The sequence below is a fragment of the Liolophura sinensis genome, chromosome 2 (genome assembly GCF_032854445.1).
Source record: "Liolophura sinensis isolate JHLJ2023 chromosome 2, CUHK_Ljap_v2, whole genome shotgun sequence".
In the NCBI taxonomy this organism is placed as follows: Eukaryota; Metazoa; Mollusca; class Polyplacophora; order Chitonida; family Chitonidae; genus Liolophura; species Liolophura sinensis.
In genome coordinates, this window is record NC_088296.1 from 11,077,453 (window position 1) to 11,094,180 (window position 16,728).

General features: G+C 39.1%; 1 protein-coding gene across 1 annotated transcript in view; it reads left to right on the forward strand.

Moving 5' to 3' along the window:
- Positions 1 to 16,728, forward strand: part of LOC135462723 (atrial natriuretic peptide receptor 1-like) — a 398,590-nt gene that overhangs the window by 323,633 nt on the left and 58,229 nt on the right.

The window sequence follows — 16,728 nt, forward strand, 5'->3', positions numbered from 1 at the left end:
ATTAAGGAGTTATGAAGCCGCGAGTTCGAACCTTGCCATTGTTGGTTTGTCTTCTCATTTATATTATGCGGATTGCCAGGAATTTTTTTAAATGGATTTCGAATTTCTGATTTCTTCCACTCATAAACCTAAAGGTGAATGAAGTGTCGTAAAAGTTAAGATTTTAAAGTTCTGCGCAAATCCTTGCGCTTATCATCCTGTCAGACTTGATCACAATCACATTACAACATCGTTATAATCCACATTTTAGCACACATCGACGTCATTTTGGATATGTTCCTTTACGTCGCCGGAATATGGTGTTTAAAAAATGTCAAGAGTAAATATGAAAAAGACAGCCTGTAACAAGCGTTTTATATATAACAAAGGGGTGCCAGCTATGGTCACCAAAAAGAATAGGAATATTGAATGAGGCAACATCACGTGCGGTATGTAGGTTCCCGCCATTCCAGATATTTTCCTTATAATCTTACCATGGTATATAGACATACATTGTTGAGCCTTTGTTGTATTTCTTTTATCCGCTCATACGGGTGACCGTCGTGAAAGTAAAGTTAATAGATGCCATTGAAACTATAATATTATCTGTATTAATTATAGATAGGTCTTCCTTCCTTTGTGGTTATTGTTATGAGTTTTTAATAGGTAACTCAGCTGATGTATGGTTTGTTCAGACACACACATTGTCCATGCCGGGTGTGTCATCATTTCATGAATGTATCTGTTTTATTTTGTGGGCGTATATTTATTGTGCAAATTTGACTCGACGTTTACGTGTTACAAGCAAACAGTTGTACAATTGGACTCAGAATAATGTCACAGAATAATGTTACAGAATAATGTGAGAATTATCATACATCATGGAGACCCTACATTATACCATCTGACACATTGCTAAAAACTCGTATACATAATCAAAGCTTATTTACTTGCACCTTCATTCTGGTTAAACTTTGACATCATTTATCTTGTAAAGTCATGGGGATCCGAGTATATGAAGCTTCTCTACATACGGTTAAGAAGGAAATTACATTTTGGCGGAGAAATTAATTTGGCCCATAGTGGGTTAATAGTGCCTCAGACCGACACCCTCCTCGGACACTTATGTCCTCCTCCAATTGCTTAATTCTAAGGGGCCCTTCGATCAACAGGTCTGTTCGCCGTGAGGGCGATTGATTTTAACACCGCGTTCAACAAATAGCATAGGAGTTCTGTTCAATGTAGCCCTTCTAGCAAGGACATTACTATTTGTTGAAGAAGACAGACACTGTCGGCGTAGAACGGTCGAAACACTGTTTAAATCTTTTTTTAAGAGCTCTTGACAACCAAATTGATTTCGCTCGGGTCGGCCATGCACTCTGAACCAGAGCTTTTTGTATTCAGGCTCTGCTCAGGCTGTTTGTATTGCATCATCTGTAAAACGATCGTTTACCTCTACAAGTATACAAAGACGTCTCATCGTTGGGCTTCGGATAATAGAAGATGGCAAATGTTGCGCCAACTTACGTTTGGTAGTTTTTGTGTTGCGGTCGGTACATGGAAACAGCATCTTGTACTTGACTGTAATATGTGTTGTATCGGAAATGAACACATTATTCCTTCCTTGTAACTGTCAAAAATCTGTTGTCCTAAAAGAGATAGTATTTTACAACCGTGTATCTCACAAAAGAAATCTATGACCGTAAAAGAGATAATGCTTGATATCCGTGTAACTGACAACGAGTCAGTTACCCTAAAACATATGTTGTTTTATCTGTGTAACTGACGAATATTATGTTATATTGGTGTAACTGACAACAAATCAGATGCCCTAAATGATATATTATTTTATATTGGTGTAACTGACAACAGATCAGATCTCCTAAGGGAGATATTAGTTTGTATTGGTTTAACTGACAACAAATCAGTTACCCTAAAAGAGAAATTCGTTTATACCTGTAACTGGAAAACAGTCTGTTGCTCTAACAGACATTTTCTTTTATATCGTGATTGAACCTTGCGGTTGATTTTTTCACCAGCATATATATTAAATCTGTTCGTTTTGCCAGATAACATTTGCCAGATGGACACACTCAACCCTGTTTTAAACCTTGTTAAGAATTTTGTAAAACTAATTGGCATAGACGCAGAGCATATGGCAGGGAAACCTTAGATTCTCACTACTCCGGGGCTCTCGTAGTCTTGATGTCAATCAATCAGTTGTCTTAGATGGCTGTGTGGAAAGCGTTACTGTGTTAAGTGCACTTGCCTTCCGTCTTCCACAATTATGACATGCATATTCCGCCTGATCTGGTGAGGAGTCCGGGTGTGTGTGTGTGTGCATCGCACGCTGAAGTGTTCGTTGGTTACTCCGCAGTGAATGATGGTCTGCTGGCATTCTGGTTTTCTCCACCTCATATAGCCAGATGAACACACTGCTCTGTGTCAATTTTCTGTATATATACACAATGATGTGTATTTTTCGACAGATATAAGCATCGTAAATGTGTTCAAATCCAAATACACAATAATTACTGTAATGACTGTAGATTGGCAGTATAGACATATTCAACAATATCTATTCACTTATTCGGTGTTTTACGCTTTACTTAAGTATAATTCACTTACTTGACGGAGAGGAAGCCAGCGTGATTGAACTCACAAGTATTATCCAACAAGGTACAATATTTTGGGCTTTAACTTCTCAACATACTCGTGATTATTCTGTTGATGTTTGTACCTTTACAGCCTATTGTCTTCGAAAGTCGTAACGTTGAGCCATATTTTGACATTACCTTGTTTATGTACCCACCGCAGTTGATCGTAACGTCAACACAAGGAGCCTTTAGATACATAATATTGCATTGTTTTGCAACTGCCACCAAATTCCTCTGTAAAATTACACCTTTTGTTATTACGTAGATATTAAGTGGTTGCGTTACACGCACAGAGATTAAGGAAATAAAACTGGAATGTGCACATACTAAAACCCGTTTAAAACGGTATTAATTGTCTTTAATAAATGTTTGTGACACCTGAATCAGTTTATCGGTTAGGCTTCCTGCCAAAGCTTACTTCTGCTACATGTACTCAATGCATTTCCCACCACACAAGAAACGGACCGTGGGTGAAGGCGGTGTAAGTAAAACATTCCTGAGTACGTCATTAAACACCAATACATCAATAAATATGCACGCTCTAAGAGACAAAACCCGTAAGTGTGAGATGACCATACTAGGTGAATAACAGTCATATCTAAAATAATGACCAATGAAACAACGAAAATGGGATGTTTGCAACTACGTCTGGTTTAGATACGTTACACCATATTTTTTCAATGTGTATATACTCACTTGTACAGATTGCTTATGGGCAGGAAAATCTGAGGAAAAAACTCTTTGTGCAGAAAATCTTGATAATTTGGTTATAAAACATGATAGTTGTTGTATTACAACTGTTATTTTTTTCTGATCCCATTCCGTCAAGAGAAAGGCATATTGCTTCATCTGATAAATTGTGCAAGTCAATGTTTTAGAAAGTACGCATGAGAACGAGGCTCTGGGCAGAGGAAGTGTACAACGATATACGAAGGGAGATGCATTATCAAGAGATCCCGATGGATACGATTAAATCATTTTTAAAAAAAGCCCCCCCCCCCCCCCCACGACTCCCTCACAAAATCGGTACTCCATCATATTTGTCTTTGTCTTCATCCATCCAAAGGTGTTCTTTTTCGGGCGCACCGTGTAAGCGATGTAAGAGCGAATTGCGTGATGGGATGTACAAGTGCTGTTATGCTATCTAACAAAGTGGCCTTTTCCGCCTGCCTATCTTAAAGTTTAACACGAAAAAGATGGCATTGTATTTTTAGGTCAGACGAGAATTACACACACACAATATGTCATTGTCAGTGGTGGCAGTTAAAACATGTGGGATAAATAGGGAACACAATCATTGGAGTGATAAAGGTAAAGGCAGGCGTGAGAATTTTCATCATTTTATACCCAGTAAGAGATAATCCTGATGCTTTGTACGATTCGGTGTTCGACCTAGTTCACTTGTAACCAGACTGTGGTATGTGGTACCTTGAGCGTACGCATTCGGTGTTTACCATTCGCCTTCAAATGCAGTACATGCCATGGTTTATGGCGGATTTGGACAACATTTCACTGATGTTTATCATAGACGTCTTGATTCGGTATGGGTCCTTCATGAGCCCTGAACAAGTCTTATTATCTGCCATTATCTGACAAATACATCATGCATTGCAAATATTGAGTCTGTCTCGCCATTATGTCTCATTTTTAAACACCTGTTAAGGCTGTAACATTTTCTTCTTACACAGCATGTCAGCATTGCGTTCTCATAAAAAATACGTTTGCTACAACTGTGAGTACATTTATAGATGTAAAATGCATATTGGGATTAGAGATATTGCATATTTCTGGATATGCATCTTGCTTGATGATAAGACAGCAGTACCCAACGGTTGATGCTTAGCAGTCGAGCACAATGCTGGCCTTAGGCAATAATGCAGACTGGAAGCTTTTGTTCGATGTCGGTTGTTATCTATAGTCATTAATATTCCATATTTTGACACAAAAAGTGGATATTATCCCCCAAAAATTTAATCACCGCTTTTATCCAATTTAATGTAGCATTGAGCTTTTACCAGGTATCTCACAGAAGACTAATCGGCTGATTCTTTGACTCACCGATGACCTCTACGATTCCATGTAACAATAACCTAATATACAATTAAAGATCTCAGGTGAGATACAAGGCAAGAGGGGTGAGTGTGGATTAGCAAAAACTAAAACAACCAGTTTTAGAGTGTGTGTTAACTCTGCAATCAAGTAATGACTCTCCAGATCTGAGAGGAGTACAGCGTCTGTACATTGCTTTATTTATTATTTATTTGTTTTGTTTTATTTATATCTTACGCCCTTCTCAATAGTTTTTCACTTATACGACATCGGCTTTCATTGCTTTATTGAAATTGATGACATTTTGCCAAATGTATATATGCATCCAAAAAGTATCACGCATAAATTTAAAAAGCATACTTTTTCATTGTTGTTATTCTGAATAACGGATATGTCGCAGTTCCCTGATGTGTTTACAAAAGCACTATAAACACATGTGCAGCAAAAAGTCTTGTCGAAAACATTCATCTGGATTCAAACTATTTTTTAGTACATTGAGTTGTTTATGATGTCGTCTGATAATCCAACTCCAGTTGAAGAATTTAAGGTGGATTTGTGCGATTAAAAAAGCATGTTTCATTTTCAATTTTTCTTGTGACCGTGCGTTATTGTCTTCTAGCAAAGAGAACTGACTGCTGCTTTCATAACGAGGCCATCGATCGTACAGCCTTCTAGGAAGGCACGGATTTCCCTTAGTGGCTGTCCAAAACTTTATTCATTTAACAAACTGCGTACGTATTCACCCTAGCGCACTAAACCCTTGACTGTCCTGTCGAACAACTGTAATGATTATTGGGAACATGGATGGAGGGAAATGTCTGTGCTGGTATAGAATTTGAGTGCGAGGTGTCCGTAAATCAGTCGCCATGGGTAAAGTTTTGGAACGTCTGATTCCCTCGTTGTTCTTAAGGTGAACGCTATGTCCCCGGGATACCATGGTCATTTTCGTTTACGATCGGCCTTAGTCCTGTGGGTTATGACAAAGATTTGTTCAGTTGCCTCAATTGTATTAGGCTCCAGGACTGTCTGGTTAGCGGACTAGCCCCAATGGTGTTTCCACATTATCGATATCCTGCCTCTGTTAGATTGGCCTATAGGACTTTGACCAAACTTGCTCAAAGATGTAGGGTATGTGGAAGGTTTGATTCTGAAATTACCTCTTTTCTACCGTGCCAGTGGACAGTGTTTGTTAGAGTAAGAAAGAGCCCATTGCAACAGGCTATCAACAACGTCCAGTTACACAGAAAAATGTTTGATTCCCCTGACGGGTGATTGACCATAATCTATTGAAAACCAACAAAGCGCCGTTACATTGATACAGGAACAAGGGGTCATTTTCACATAATGCTTCATTGGATATTTCAGTCTAGTGTTCGAATCCTGTTATCGCCTAGGGGTTTCTTGGCGTTAGGCATTGTGCGGTGGTGTCATACAGTTTTATCGCCTGGCTGCTCTACGGCTATCTGGTTAGTCAGTCTTTATAAAACAAAGAAATAACAAAGAAATAAATAATGAATAGCTTGTATCGGACAGTATATATATATATATATATATATATATATATATATATATATATATATATATATATATATATATATATATATATATACATATATATATACTGTCCGATACAAGCTATTTATTATTTATTTCTTTGTTATTATATATATTTTATATTTCAGAATGTCTCTACATAGCTCTTGGAATATTTAGGTTTGTACACGATGTACTGTATACTGCATTATAATGGGTAGACGACTGTACGTTGGATGGGCTGATCAGCCGATCACTGACACTTACGTCTAGTAATGCTGAATCTGACCCCGAAAATATAAGGCTTGTGGCCAGGGCATGGACTGTAGCCAACAGAGATCGCAATAATATTGACAGATAGTGTAAAAGATAGACTTATGTTCCAGCATATGGAATGACATCCAAACCTTGAACCGAATAATGACTGGCACCTACACCAGTGTGCTGGATTTTGCACCAATCGTGTTGCGGATTACAACAATATGTGTAAGGTCCATGGTGAGTGACCCTTTTCATATCGTTCTATCACAACGGATCAGTCTTGTCAAAGGTTTTGACTGTGTCTGATGACCTATATAGCTCAGACGGTGATTTCCTATTCATGGATTTTGGGCAGATAAAATCTACCAGTAACATTCCCACGAAGCATCGACGCAGATTGCCCTAGGCTGCTTCGTGAAATATTTCGTTTGTCTTATCGTATATATATAAAATACACGGATGCCATAGCGACCGAACAAATGTTTTTCGTAAGCTTACATCAACCGCTGTTTGCGTTGGATCACGTCAGGAGACGGCACCACTGTTGTATGATCATATCAAATAATACGAAAGACAGATAATAAAAATGCATGAATGTTTTTAATTAATATTCGAAAGAATACGAAAAAAAAAATCAGATGGCTAGATTAAATTGAATTTGATTTATACCATACTAGGTGATATTGAAATCAAAGCTTGGTTCTGCGTTCGCGGTAGCCAAACGAAGCCGCCTTGGACAACGTCATACTTACTGTATGCGCATACTCTCTAACATTTGGTGTACATCACTGCCACCACTAGCAGATTTTCCATGAAAGTCTTGAAGAACGCTGATGTGAGTGGGGTTACGGTGATGAAGCAGGACGTGATGTCAGAAAACACAAAAAAAAAACCCTGCCTCGACCAGTTTATGATATTGTGTATAATAATACTTCACACATATGCTTTCTATTCGTCTAAAGTTTCCACAACATGATTCCAATCAACACCTGGAACAATTTAATTGTAGTTCCGCGCGAGGATGCTAATGGCGAGGGTTAGGTCTGAACAACCCTCCAGGCGTCGTACAGACTCCAAAGACCAAGCTTCTCTAGTGGCAGCTGTGATGTAAAGCGAGCGTATAGAGCGGCGCATGCGCTGTAAGCAGTGAAAGGTCAAAGTGGACACCTTTGACTATTAAAAGACATAAATCTGGCGTACTGGCTGCTCAGTCCACTTTATGGAAACTTTTCCTGTGCATGCGTGTTCATTTGGGTCAGCTCTGAGCTGCCTATTCTTGTCTTGGAAAATGTGTGTTCTGCGTGTATGCGTACGCTTCGATAAAATGGTGACGCCACACCTGCCAGTGTCGTTAGCACATGTTATGAAGGTCAAATATTCTAGACGCCAGAAATTAGATTCGTGAATATAAGTTTATTCATAAATCCATAAGTGTAAAAAATGTTTACTTTATATACACTTTCTTAATTCGTTGGTGGTTGATGTTGAACGATGCATTGAAAGTCTTCGTAGTCTTGGGATTGTTGATCCGGGACGTCCATCAAAGTTGACAGCTTACTGACGAATGTCTGTATCGACGCAGATATTGCCAATCCAAATCTTTCCAAAAAGGGCATCGCATTTACCCAATAATGAACTTTTGGCCAATCATTTAGTCTGTTGCTGGAATATAATCCAGCCGTAATCAGCCAGTGGTGTAAGAGGTTACAAACCCAGCGTGCCTGTCAAAGATAACAAGACCCTTAACTCTCCCCCTGTCTGACGTCCAGGCAAACTTACACGGTTGATCAACATGGCGTAAGTAGGAGCTTACCGATTCGGATGAAAGCCTCTCCTATAAATTGGCCATTATCAGATTCTAAACAAGAGGGCCTCTGTGTTCTGACTGTTGTAGTAGTTTTGACGGAGCAACGAGCCCAACTAAATGCCGTCAAGTCCAGGCTATTCAGGTAGAAGTGCTTTCCAAGTAATGTATACATTGATCTGGCTACGAGACAAAGCCAGCGCATTCTGACAACATGCCGGGTTTGGGATTGAACAGGCTTGTCTTTCGGCCCCGCGGCTTCTGTTACTCTTTCCACACATACGCGGTAACAATATGCTGATTAACATTTTCCTGGCCGTAGGGGCACATTGGTTGTGTTTCTGTTTTTGTGGAGCAAATAGAGATTTTATAAATTGAAACATCACGAATATTTCCAGACACCTATTGTTATGGCAGCATTATTGACGGCTGTAAATCCACATTACTGAGCTCGTACAGCTGCGGGACGGTAGAATATGTTTGTAAATATTACCGCTCTTTGAAAGGTCACATCGCGTGTTACAACCAATCTATCGCTGGTTTCTGTGCCGCCCTTGGCTAGAAGGTTTCACGTGTCTGACAAGTGGTTTCCTTCATCCATAAATCTCACCTGGAGCATGCAGTATTGACATAACTTGTGGTTAAACATTTCTAATTAATTGATTTCTGACATTATGCAACATCGCTCGCCCTGTCCATCATAAACATTGCTTTATCATTTCTCCTTGTCGTTGAGCGAACAGTCTTTAGCGAAATTAGAGATGCATTGTTCACACCTTTACAACATATACCAATTAATGAATTTTACCCATTGTAGCTTTGGCGAGCCAGTGATAATGACTTTCCCTAAATCGCAAATCACTATTATTCGACAATGAGAAGAGCTAATCGCAAATTTGTGTTGAAATCATGTCAAATATGAGGCCTTCTCTGCAAGGTGTCCTATGGTTGTTTTGCTTTTAATGGCCAAACATGAGCGTACTTCTATCCAGTTTTGACTTTTAACCTAGCAAACGACCATGTTTATTATTTTATATTAAACAAAAAAAGTATTGTTTGATAGATGATACTCGTCTGTCACCAATATTTTTAACATTCTGAAACAACTTTATATGTAAGCCTGAACTTAGAGGAAGAGTCTAGTTAGTATGCTTTATCCCGAGGCTTGCACTCAAACTTTGAAAGACAGGGTGGCCCTGGGAAGCAAAGACTTAAGCTAATGTCTGGTCGAGTAAGCAAGAATTTGGGGCCATGTGTGGTAGGTACCAAAAAGAGATCCATGAAACAAGCAATCTCTTGGCGACCAGTAATGGACCATTACAAGGAAGTTCTGTAGATTGTCTGAAAATATACCAAAATAACCTGAAATGTCCCCCCCTGGGAACTATCAGCTGTCGTTCCTGGTAGACACGAATTAGCCCGCTGGGACGTCGATCGTGCTAATGGTAGCAGACACCTTCCCCCGAGGCAACTCCCCCTTGACGGGCCAGCTAACAGTTTATATATGCCGTGCCCAACGTAGGGGGCTTCCCCTAAAGCTTAATTATACCTGACTGATCATACCAGCACTTGGTCATATAATCTAATCAGACAACCGTTAACTTGGTGGAAATCCGTTTTGATCGCCAGATGGAGACCACTGTCGTTCAAAACCAATAAAATAGTACAGATCCGAAGAACGCGAGCGGCTCCGGTCGAGGCAATAAAAGTGTAGACCTGCTTGAAATCGGTGGACTGAGTGTTTTTGCAAGAAGAGGTGTTGTCGTCGGAAGCGAAACGAAAAACGAGATTTACCGCGAGTTAAAAGCAGAAGTGCATTAAACAAAAGTATGCAACGGTCCATTAGTGCCAGTGGACGAGAGTAAGGTATTTAGTTAAAGACTGTGAGAAAAAAGTTCTACCTAATGCACCGGTATCTCTTGCCTATGAACATTTATGTTTAGAAAGATTAAAAAAAAAAAGAAACACCAAACATAAGTGACTTATTTTCTTAGAAAAAGATGAAAAATAACAAAAACAACAGTTCAGTTCGTATTCATCAATGAAATACACATTGACATATCAACATATGCATTATGTTGGTTTCCTGGAGCCTTGTATGTGGAACGGTGGGCCTAAAAAAGTCATCCCGCTCAACGAGTTTACCGTGAGATGTCCATAACATTCCATATCTTGGTCATATCCTTAGTGACGACTTAGTTACGGGGCTATGGATAAATCAAAAAGTGTCCCGAGGCCCAAAGATACATGACTTGGATTAATTAATGTATATACAAGGATATTTCCGCAGACGTATCCAAGTAGACCATTGGGCCCTTTTGGTTAATGGAAAAGTGAGAACAAATATATCTCAGCTGAATTGCTATGCTTGAAATGAATATGAGAGAGGCATGAAGCCGGTATCGCAGTATATGTATTGTTTTATCTCACTGATGACACGACGATTTGAATACCTAACTATTCCTGGACGGTCCATGGTAAAACAGAACTTTTCCTTTTTAATGGCCGTCATAATTTTTTTATTTGTATGATTGTTATTATTGATTTATTTATTTGTATAAATTCCTTATTATACTTGGAGATGTACTAGTTCGTAAAACAAGGTATTTTGCTTTCGAGGAATAACGTATTCATGTAGGTTACATTTTGAGTAGAGCTGGAAATGTTTTGCTATGTCTAAGCGAGGCCTCTGTGCACACAGCTGTAGAAAAATCGTTCCTCATCATTAATCCCGTTTGTGACTTGTCCAATGGGAAGATCGCATTGCGATTCTTTCCTAATTGATCTTAACATTAGCACCAGTGGACTTGTAGGCGTATTTCGTGCTAAACCATCGGTATTTCTCGGCCTATAGGGGAAATGTCAAGAAATCATGCTGCTCCTATTTTTGAACACGGGAGCAAGTACCACAGTATGTTGTGATCGCGACATCTCATCTAGAGTAGCTGGGTACACATACAGAAAAAGCTGATGTGTGGGTAAAACAATGGCGTGTGTTTTAAATATGAAATAATTATAATTTGGAGATATTTCCGACGAAAATACATGAATTATTGTGTCAAAATCACTCTTTCCGCGGAGTTTGACCGTTCCTTGTCTGTAATGTCGTTTATGTCTGTAACGCTTCGCAGCTTCAGTCTGTAATGGTTCGCAGCTTCAATCGGTGATGGGTCGCAGCTTCAGTCTGTAATGGTTCGCAGCTTCAATCGGTGATGGTTCGCAGCTTCAATCGGTGATGGGTCGCAGCTTCAGTATGTGATGGTTCGCAGCTTCAGTGGGTGATGGTTCACGGCTTTAGTCCCTATTATTCGCATTCCTGTGATGGCGGCAATGTAAATGAAATATTCTTGACTTACTAAGTGCTTCCTTACGCCGTGCTCTTCATTATCTCGCCTATATGACAGTGGTCATCGTTCTCAGTGGATGAAACTAGCCTGGGGTAATATTCTTATGTATCCAAGCAATGCTAAACCCTATGTAAACCGACTTTTTTCGCACAAATCAAAATGTCATGTTTCCTTAATCTAATGTCCAAATTAAATGGTAACGCAGTATCTAAAAAAAAGCGTTTCCATTAAATTTTTGAACCTGAGGAAATTAAACAAAATCAGACGTTCCGAGGGATCTTGATAGCACTTAGAAATACTACACGGACACAGATAACCGCACCGACTTATCAGAAGTTTTGGAAATCCCTTTGGGTAGAAGCGGAGTCTGATTGTCCTTTAACGATAAATGCATCAAGGGTAAGGTATAGAGATAGCAGTGTACACCACCGGGCATAAAACATCGTGAATTGAATATCAAATTACCGAGGGAATAACGGTGTCTCCACACCACTGAAGAAAGAGCGGGTGACTTTTTTTGGATCAGTGTTCAGGGGACGTCTCTGGTAGATTATCCTCACCTAGTACAGTAACCCTGCTAAACTGGCATTCAGTCTCATATTTGTGTGGTAAATTCTCGTGACAAACGTAGTGATTCATTTATTTATTTGTTTGATTGGCGTACATCATACTCCATACTGTTTCACTTATACGACGGCACCTAGTATTATGGTGGGTGGAAAATGGGCGGAGGCCCAGGGGAAACCATATGACCATAATGGAAGTAAGCGAGTTTTTGACATAATACTAGCGAGGCATTTTCCCTATTCTCTGCTGTTATGCGTTGGGTGAAAACTAATTAGGTCCCATCAGGCCATCCTGACATATGGGTTAAAGTTAAGAAGTTAAAAATACATGTCTTTGGTTGACACGTGTAAAAGCATGGGGTTGTTGGTCTTTTTTTACCATTTTAGTCACTTATTTTAATAACGGTGTCGAGCGGTAAAATTATTCATCAATGATAACGTTGTTAATTATGCCCTTATTCCGTATACAGGCACATATTTAGCGAAAGAAATCCAGAGCTATCTGAACGGACAGGACAGAAACTCTTTATCTATGCATAAAGAACATGTTGCTGTTTTTTTACACTTTAAACAGGCTTCCAGGCCAGTGGCAAAAAGAGGGAGAAACTTATATTCCGCTACAAATAAATACATATTTGTCTAGAAAATTCACACAGTGAGTTAATATTACTGGCATCACTTCCCCAGGACTGTAATCGTGACAGATACAAATTCTCGTGTCGTTTGTTACGGAGTGCCCTTCAGACAAATCTTCTTGGTTTTGTCCAGTCAGGCTTTAATATAATCAGCGCATGGCCAGTTAGATGGCAGGGCTTTATTTACCTTGCTAGTGTCGAACATTTCCTTGCCCCAATGACGTGTTAATATGGGGGATCAAAAGATACTGCAACTGATTAAAAACCTTTACGTGCTGCAGGTTCGCCATATGACGTGTCATTTCACACATTCAATAATGATTATCCGTTTGCTGTTCTCTATCAGTGAATCAGTCAGTTGTACATTGTACTTGGATGTAGGTCGCTGAATGATTATTAATAAATGTACATGCGTCTAATACAACATAATAAAACGGTTACAATTTGCTTAGTGGCACAATGTAATTTCGAATATGGCTGAATAAAATTCCAAGAAACTTCACATTTAGGTGCAAAATTAATCTTAGAATGAACCAATAATCTGGGTCTAAGTCTTCGTCTACATGTCTGAGAAGAAATAATGCATTTCTGGAAATTACATGTATATTGAAGAATTTGTCGTGATGGCCACTTTGTGATGGGGAAGGTCTGCAAATTAGACCACGGGCTACTGTGTCCGTTAACTTGGTACAGGTCAATATGTCGCTCCTAATCTCCGACCAACTGGATGATAACTGTAATTAAGCCTTTGATCTTAATAATTAAACATCCCTAGCACGTCAGTCAGACATTGGTTAAAGTAGAACAGGGTAGATGTTAAATGGCCTCTATGGGTTTCCACATTGGCAGATAGTGCTACAAATAGAAAGAGGATACGATATTTTTTGTCTTTTGTCAAATTGAAGTTACCGTAAATAGCATTTGAACCTTATCTGGCAACATTAAAGAAAAGGCCACTGGAAGACAAATTTAACATTAAAATGCACATTACAGGAAAAGATAGTATTTCATAAGAGTTATTTGACGCCTGTTGAACTAAAAGATCAGTTATATATACAGACGTTTTGTTATACCTCGTTAATGAGAAAACGATCAATGTCAAGTTTTTCATTACAGATACTAAGCGGAACAAATTTCAACTTTGTTGATTGGTTAATTGATTAATACATTGACTGATTGGCGTTTAAATACGTACTGGATAATTTTTTTTCTATTATAACGGCAGTAAAGTTGTGTGTGTGAGGAAAACCGGAGTAAACCAAATGACCTTTGACACACAGCTTACAAACTCCCTGACTCAAAACTGCAGACACAGCAAGGGGATTGGATTCCACATCACTGCGCAAAGCCCTGATAATTGCAGCGAGCCGGCGTATTAACTATCTAAGACGGTTTTTTTTTCAACTTTGAATTAAACGATAAAACATCCTGGTGTACAAAAACCTTTACTTGGACCAATTAGTTTGCCAATTTGCGTTTGTCTCAATCATTTGCAAGTCAATTAGGAGCTAATGTCCTCTGATTATATCATAGTGAGGCTTCTGGTGATTAAACGATAAGACTAATACTTGTCAACATCTGGTAAAAATACATATCAAATTAATTACTATTCTTACTGTTCAACCAGGCCTAAGCTGTCTGTTGCTCATTATAGCGGATTAAAGCGGCCGATGTAGATGAGAAAGTTGAATTTGACGCAAATATTGCTAAGTAAAAAAAAAATGCTCTGAAGTAAAAAAGGCTGCAAAACCTACAGTGCAAGGTAAGAAAAAGGCTGAACTAATAGAGTGTACTAGTCTTTTCCAGATGATCTGTTTTATAGTTAGCGATACACTTCGATGACTGTGTGCGTAGTTCGTTTAATCAGTGGTTAATTTCCTAAATCCGATTATGGGTAAAGCATATCCTTTCTTTTCCTTTCGGTTAACAAGGTGATGATATTACTGAAATGACTTAAGCGCCTTTACATCCTGTGCTTTGGAATAATTACGCAAGTCTCAGCTTGATTCTGGAGTGGTAACATGACTTGCCCCAGCCACTTGTGAGCCTTTCACCGCAGTGTTGCTGTAGAGATGTATGTTGCTATATGCCACATAAAGAGATAATCTTGTCAAATACTTTAAGCAAGAGTCTCCCTCTGCGTCATTCATTCGCTGCTCCATAGGTAAGGGTTGTTAGTGGTACCAAATTACAGCGAAAATCTCTTAAGTCGCGCTGTACTCTGGTGGCAAAAAAGTAACTCCTTTTTAAATAGACTACTGGGTATTAATCACCTACTTGACATGCGCAACGCACGTGTGTGTCTGGCCTCCGAGTAATCAGTGCCAGCCAAGCACCTGTTTTTGCATGACATCCCCCCACAGCGATATTTAATGCAAAACATAAGTTATGAAGTCTTTTTGTGTGTTTTGCTATCTTTTGCGCGGTTTATTGCTGAGACCACTTTGTAGTTTGAAGATCTGAGGCAGTCCGCAATTAAGTTGTGTCATACATGCTCGATTAAAATGTTCCGGGTTATCCACGATGTGGTTTTCGTCAACATTCCTCGCGTAATAATCCTTTAAAACATGTTCATTTTCATTAATAGCGCCCCTGGTTACACGAACGCCTCTTCACTCAAAAAGATATCCATTATGTACAGTGCAAAGTCTTAAGAAAGGATGCAGTGGCCAACCCGTAGTTCGCTACGATTCCTACAATCCAGTGCTGTGGCTGACATGACACGTCAACCAAAACTCTCTGTATCTATCTAACCTGTTAACATGCATGCACGACTATAAACATCTTTAAACATTTTCAATATGGTCACTTCCTGGTTAAGGGTTTATTATTCTTAAACGGCCGTAAAGTTCAATCAGTCAAACAATCAACCATTCAATCAAATTTGAAAACTTTCCGCTAAATATATCTTTGTATAAAAAATACTCTCTCGCCGTATGTGTAAACGTCTGCAGCAACCTGCGGATGGTCATGACGGTCTCCCGGGTTCTGCACGGTTTACTCCCAGCACAGTGCTGGTCGTTGTCGTATCAGTAAAATATTCCTGACAACACCCATAAAAAATAAGTAAATATCAAATATAAAATAAAGAGTCATTGATTTCTCATAAAAGTGGTAGCTGATGTATTACAAAATGTATGTAAATCATGCTACTCTATATAACTGATGCATTAAATTTAGCAGGAATCAAGCGCTTCATAGCAAGCCTATGTTGCGCTCCAATACACTTACTTTTCGCAAACTGTGCATATTTTCCTTCAGGTTAATATTTTATAACACTGCCACATACGCCTACATTACTGCAAGATGTGTCTATTTGGTTGAAATGCTATTTACGGTAACTTTAATTTGAGGCAAAGACAGAGACACTGTATGCTGTTTCAATTTGTAACGCTATCTGTCAATGTGGAAACAGACAGAAGCCTTTTAACATCTACCCTGTTCTACTTTAACCAATGTCTGACTGACGTGCTAGGGATGTGTAATTACTAAGATCAAAGGCTTAATTACAGTTATCATCCAGTTGGTCGGAGATTAGGAGCGACACATTGCCCTGTACCAAGTTAACGGACACTGTAGCCCGTGGTCTAATTTGCAGACCTTCCCCATCACAAAGTGGCCATCATGACAAATTCTTCAACATGCATGTATAGTTTCCATTTTCTTTACATTATTTCGTCTCAGAAACTTTAAAGACGTAGATTCAGAGTATTGGTTCGTTCTGAGACCACTTTGGAACTCTTGAAGTGATGTTTCGTTGAATTCCAGTCACCCAGTTTCAAAATTACGTTGCGCCAATAAGCGACTTGTCGTCGTTTTCATTATACTGCATGAGACACTCAACCATCCATAGTACACATTTATTAATAATCATTTAGCGACTTACAACCACGTAGA